Source organism: Hevea brasiliensis, chromosome 18, assembly GCF_030052815.1.
Source record: "Hevea brasiliensis isolate MT/VB/25A 57/8 chromosome 18, ASM3005281v1, whole genome shotgun sequence".
Taxonomy (NCBI): Eukaryota; Viridiplantae; Streptophyta; class Magnoliopsida; order Malpighiales; family Euphorbiaceae; genus Hevea; species Hevea brasiliensis.
The window spans coordinates 44,243,765-44,249,764 of NC_079510.1; the positions used below are offsets into that span (position 1 = coordinate 44,243,765).

General features: G+C 37.1%; 1 non-coding gene across 1 annotated transcript; it reads right to left on the minus strand.

Moving 5' to 3' along the window:
* Positions 1-4,031: 4,031 nt before the first annotated feature.
* Positions 4,032-4,138, minus strand: LOC131176179 (small nucleolar RNA R71). Its single transcript, XR_009146304.1, has one exon. It is a non-coding gene; the product is annotated as a small nucleolar RNA R71 (small nucleolar RNA).
* Positions 4,139-6,000: the final 1,862 nt, after the last annotated feature.

Below are 6,000 nucleotides of genomic sequence, written 5' to 3' on the forward strand. Positions count from 1 at the left end.
GTAGTCTAGTAGTAGTGGATAAAAGAATCCTACCAGCAGACTTGGTTCCCCTACCAGTAATGGATTTCGATGTAATTTTGAAAATGGATTGATTGGCAACTCATTATGCCACTTTAGACTGCGGGAACAAAAAGGTGTATTTCAACATGCCTGGTGTGGAAGAGTTTAGCTTTGATGGTGACAGGAGCGTGGCTCCATATAATTTGGTGTCAGCAATTAGTACTAGAAAAATGTTGAGGCATGGATGTCAAGGGTATTTGGTATTGGTGAAAGATACATCTGTAGAAGGTGTCAACATGTAAAATCCTGTTGTCAGAGAATTCATGGATGTCTTCCCTAAGGAGCTTCCAGGGTTGCCAACAAGAAGGGAAATAGAGCACTTCACCCTGGGGCGCTCCTGTTCTATTCGTGAGAAAAAAGATGGGTCCTTGAGGTTGTGTATTGATTATAGATAGCTGAACAAGGTGACTGTGAAGAACAAGTATCTACTTCCTCGGATCAATGATCTGTTTGATCAGCTCTAAGGGGCTAGATTCTTTTCTAAGATAAACCTATGATCAGGCTACCATCAGTTGAGAATCAGGAATGAGGATGTGTCCAAAACAGCATTCAGGATAAGATATGGTCATTATGAGTTCTTGGTGATGTCTTTTGGACTCAGTAATGCACCAGCAGCCTTCATGGACTTGATGAACAGGGTGTTTAGGCCATTCCTGGACCATTTTGTCATCGTATTCATAGATAACATTTTGGTATACTCTCAGACCGAGGAAGAACACGTGTGGCACCTGAGGATGGTGTTGCAGACTTTAAGGGAGCACCAGCTATATGCCAAGTTTTCAAAATGTGAATTTTAGCTAGAAAGCATCTCATTCTTGGGACACGTGGTTTCTAGTGAAGGCATTCAAGTGGATCCCAAGAAAATTGAGGTTGTAACTGATTGGCTTAGGCCTATAATAGTCACTAAGATGTAAAGTTTTCTGGGCCTAGCTAGCTACTACAGGCGTTTTGTACAGGATTTTTCTAGGATATCAGCTCCCCTAACTAAGTTAACTCGGAAGAATGTTCCATTCATTTGGATAGATGATTGTGAGGAGAGTTTCCAGAAGCTTAAGGAGTGTCTAACCACTGCCCTTAAGTTGACATTATCGATCAGTGGTAAAGGATATACTATGTACTATGATGCCTCCAGAGTTGGCGTAGGGTGTGTTTTGATGCAGAATGGAAAAGTAGTGGCTTATGCTTCAAGGCAGCTAAAGAGGCATAAGCAGAACTACCCCAACTATGATTTGGAAATGGTGGCTATAGTCTTTGCACTAAAGATCTGGAGACACTACCTGTATGGTGAAATGTGCGAGATATACACCGACTACAAGAGTTTAAGTACATCTTCCAATAGAGGAATTTAAATTTGAGACAGAGGAGATGGATAGAGCTTCTGAAGGACTATGATTGTACCATCCAGTACCACCCTGAGAAGGCTAATGTAGTAACAGATGCTTTGAGCAGAAAATCTTCTGGCAACTTGGTGCACATATTAGCAGAGAAGAGACCGTTGATTCAGGAAGTACATGAGTTAATGGATCAAGGTCTGATCTTAGATCTTTCAGATGGGAGGGTATCGTTGGCCCATTTTTCAATGAGGCCAGACTTGCGAGACAGAGTCAGAATTTCTCAGCACAGAAACCAGTGATGCATACATTTTGCATAGTCATTTAGGTTTAATTTTATAGCCATTTTATTTGATTATTAGTCAATTTTTAGCTAATTTCATTAGTTAATTAGCTAGTTTTTCATAATTGTCAATTTTGGATTAATTTGTAATTTTTACTTTGTTTTGTAGGAAAAATGGTGTTTTTGAAGGACTGAAGAGAAATTTTGCCATTGAGGAGTGACTTCTACAGCCAAAGATGTCAAAAACAAGTTTTTAAGCTGAAATATGCATTGACCAAATTGTGCATAACTTGCCGCATAAGCCATGCAGATCCGCATAAAATCACTGTTCCAATACCTGCCGAATTGTGCATAAGGAGAGTGCATGGCTTATGCAGATTCACGCCTCCCTTATGCACTCTCACGGAATTGTGCATAACCTATGCGCCAAGTCATGCAGTTTCGCATAAGTGAACCAGAAACAGCAAAAAACTGCATAAGGGACTGCATAACTTATGCAGTTCACTTATGCAGTCCCACAAAGGTTTCATTAATGAGCTGGCAGAAGATTCCCTCAGAAAATTCCTCCTAGAACTCACCATTTTAGGGCTCCATGTCAGAAAATGCTATAAATAGTCCCATTTCCCATTTTAGAAGGGAGGAGAAAAGGAAAGGAAGAGGAGAAAAAGGGCAGCTGAAGAGTCACAAATCTCTCCCACACCATTTCCAATCAGATTTGGAGATTTCTTTCTTTTCTTACATTTTTCCTACATTTCTAGTGTTTAGTTTCTTGTTTCTTAGCTTAGATTAAAGCTTTATTTCCATTTAAACTCAATATATCTTGTAAGCATTATGGATAGTGAGTAGTTTTAATTAGATTCTGGAGTAAGGGTTGTAATATTTGAGATATTTTATGAATTTTGATTGGGTAATCCATATTTTGTGGTCTTAATGAGTTTTATTCATTTCTTGTGTGCTTAATGACATGTTTAGTGTAGGATCCCATTAAGTAATGTTCTTAATCCATGGTTGAGGCACCGAAAGGAGAAGGCCTTGTGATAGATAATCAAGAAATTGGACTTAATTAACTTAGATCTAGAAATAGACTAAGGATTAAGAGGATTCACAGATTAATTAAAGAACCTAATGGGTCTTAATTAACTCTAACTCCATGAAAGTAGGATTAGATTGATTAAGGCACTCTTTGTCTCACTCGAAAGGGTATTCAAAGGATTTAAGAATTAATCTCCTTAAAACCCGTAAGTTCCACAAGATTGGATAACCAATTTGAAATCTCAAAATAGCTCGAATATGAAATCCCGAACTCCGGAATCGCCCTTTTATAATTGTCAATTTCTAATTGAATTTAATTACTTGCCATTTTAAATATTGCCATATTTGAATTTGCTTATTTTAATTTGATGCAAATTTAGTTAAATCATTACATAATTTAATAAATTATTAATTTTACACATATAAATTTCATACTCCAATACCCATCAATTTATTGCCTTAATTTCAAAAATAGTTCAATTTAGTCAACTTTTTATATCAAAAATTCAATCATTAACACAACTCCTCGTGGGAACGATATCTTTTCTATATTACTTGTACGACCCGTGCACTTGCGGTTGGGCCACATCAAGTTTTTGGCGCCGTGGTCGGGGAGTTGTTTGTTTAAGATTGAATTCTTGATTATTTTAGTTGTTTATAGTTTTATCTTTGTTATCTTTTCATTTTGTGTTTGTTTGTTCTTTTTCAGGTACTTTTAATCTTTTATGAGAAGAGCTAGAAGCACAAGTGACACATCCTTATTGTTCAATCCTGAAATTGAGAAATTTTGTAAAGCCAATAAGAAAGAAACCAGAAAAAGAAAAGAAGCATTGAGAGAAACTGAAATTGAAGCAGACATGGCTGATGAAAGAATCAGAATTAGTGGAGGTAATGTTGGAAATGATCGAAACAATGAAAATGCAGCCCAAGGTGAAGAAGTTGTAAATGCTAATGTGCCTAGGGGAAGTATGATGGATCATGTTTTTCCTTGTTTTGATGACTTGAGAGAAAGCATAGCAAGACCAAGAATTGATGCAAATAGTTACAAGATGGATTTTGGAGTTCTTCAAATGATTCAAAATTCTCAATTTGGGGGACATCCTTCTGAAAATCCACACACACATCTAAAGAAGTTTGCTATGATTTGTGATATGCAAAAACAACCTGGAGTATCTGATGATGCAGCAAGATTGAAGCTATTCCCATTCTCTTTGAAAGATAGAGCATTGGATTGGCTTGATTCTTTACCTCACAACTCCATTACAAATTGGGAGCAACTCACTGATGCATTTCTTGCACAATATTTTCCACCTGGAAAAACTCAAGAATTGAGGAATCAAATGACAGCTTTCAGACCAAGAGAAGATGAAACTCTTTATGAGTCATGGATGAGATGGAAGAAATTAGAAAGACAATGCCCACATCATGCCATTCCAAAATGGATGATAAACCAGAATTTTTATACAAATGTCACTCCTGCAATTAGAGGGATTATTGATGCTCAAACAGGAGGAGAATTTATTATGAAGCATGAAGATGAAGCTTATGAGCTATTGGAGAAAATTGCAAAGAATACTCATCTTTGGAGTAGTCCAAGAGGACCAGCTCCAACTGGAATGTATGACCTTGATCCATTCAACATGATTAATGCAAAGTTTGATGCACTTACAAATGTCTTGGCTAAGAAGATGGAAGATTTGAGTATGTTGGTTAGTTCATCATCATCATCTGGAAGTTCACAACAAGTTGCTTATGCAGAAGGAACTACCAGCTGTGCAGTAGACTATGGAGAGCAAGCAGCATATGTTGGTAATTATGGAAACAAGCAAATGGGGAATCCTTACTCTCAAACTTATAATCCAACTTGGAAGAATCATCCCAACTTTTCATGGGGAAATCAGCAAAATCAAGTTTCAAATCAGAATTTTCAACCACAACAGCAACAAGGAATTCCATTTCAGCAAAATAGGCAACCATTGCCTAATTTTCAACAGAAAAATATGAATCCTCCACCAAAACAGCAAGAACAAAATCCCACCACAGAAGCTTTATTACAACAAATTCTTGCTAACCAAACTAAGCATGATGAAGAGATGAGAGAGATGAAAGCAAGGCTAGAACAGATGCAAACACATAACAGAATATTGGAAAATCAGATTGCACAACAAGCATCTTCCTCAAGTACCAAGTCTTTTGGAAAACTTCCAAGTCAACCAGAAAACCCAAGAGAGCAGTGTCAAGCTATTACTTTAAGAAGTGGGAAAGTTGTAAATAATGAGAAGAGTGAAAATAGTGAGAAGAGAGAAAATGAGAAAGAAATTGATGAGAGTGAAAAACAAGAGAGTGAAAAAAAAAAGAAAGTGCAGAAAAATGTAAAGAGAAAATTGAAGAGAAGGAAGAGAAGTATATACCTCCAGAGCCTTACAAGCCACAACTTCCCTTTCCACAGAGATTTCAAAAAGCCAAGCTTGATAAGCAATTTGGAAAGTTCTTAGAGGTTTTGAAGAAGCTATACATAAATGTGCCTTTTATTGATGCTCTTTCACAAACACCCTCTTATGCAAAATTCTTAAAAGAAATTCTCTCAAACAAGAGGAGACTTGAAGACCATGAAACTGTAGCTTTGACAGAAGAATGCAGTGCTATCCTCCAAAGGAAACTTCCTCCAAAGCTCAAGGATCCAGGGAGTTTTTCAATTCCATGCCACATTAGGGAATCATGTTCTACAAAAGCTTTATGTGATCTAGGGGCTAGTGTTAGCCTTATGCCCCTCTCCATTTATGAGAAGCTCATTATGAGAGATCTTAAACCAACCCACATTTCTCTTCAGTTAGCTGACAGATCAATTAAGTATCCTGAAGGGATTTTGGAGAATGTGCCTTTAAAGGTTGGGAAGTTCTATATACCTGTTGATTTTGTCATCTTGGACATGGAGGAGGATTCTAATATTCCAATTATCTTGGGAAGACCCTTTCTAGCTACAGCAGGAGCATTAATTGATGTTAATGGAGAAAAATTGACTCTTAGAGTTGGTGAAGATCAATTGGTTTTCAATATTAATAACACTATGAAGAAGCATCATTCTGAAGCTGATACTTGCTTGAGAATTGATATCATTGATGAGCTGGTTGAAGAATACTTCAGAAAGAAATATCCAGAAGATCCACTTGAAAATTGTTTGTTTCATGGAGGAGGCATAGACTATGACAATCATGTGGCTGCATATGCTCAACATTTAGAGGGAAGTCCACCATTCATTTCTGCTCCAGTTTTTCAACTCACACAAAAGGAAAT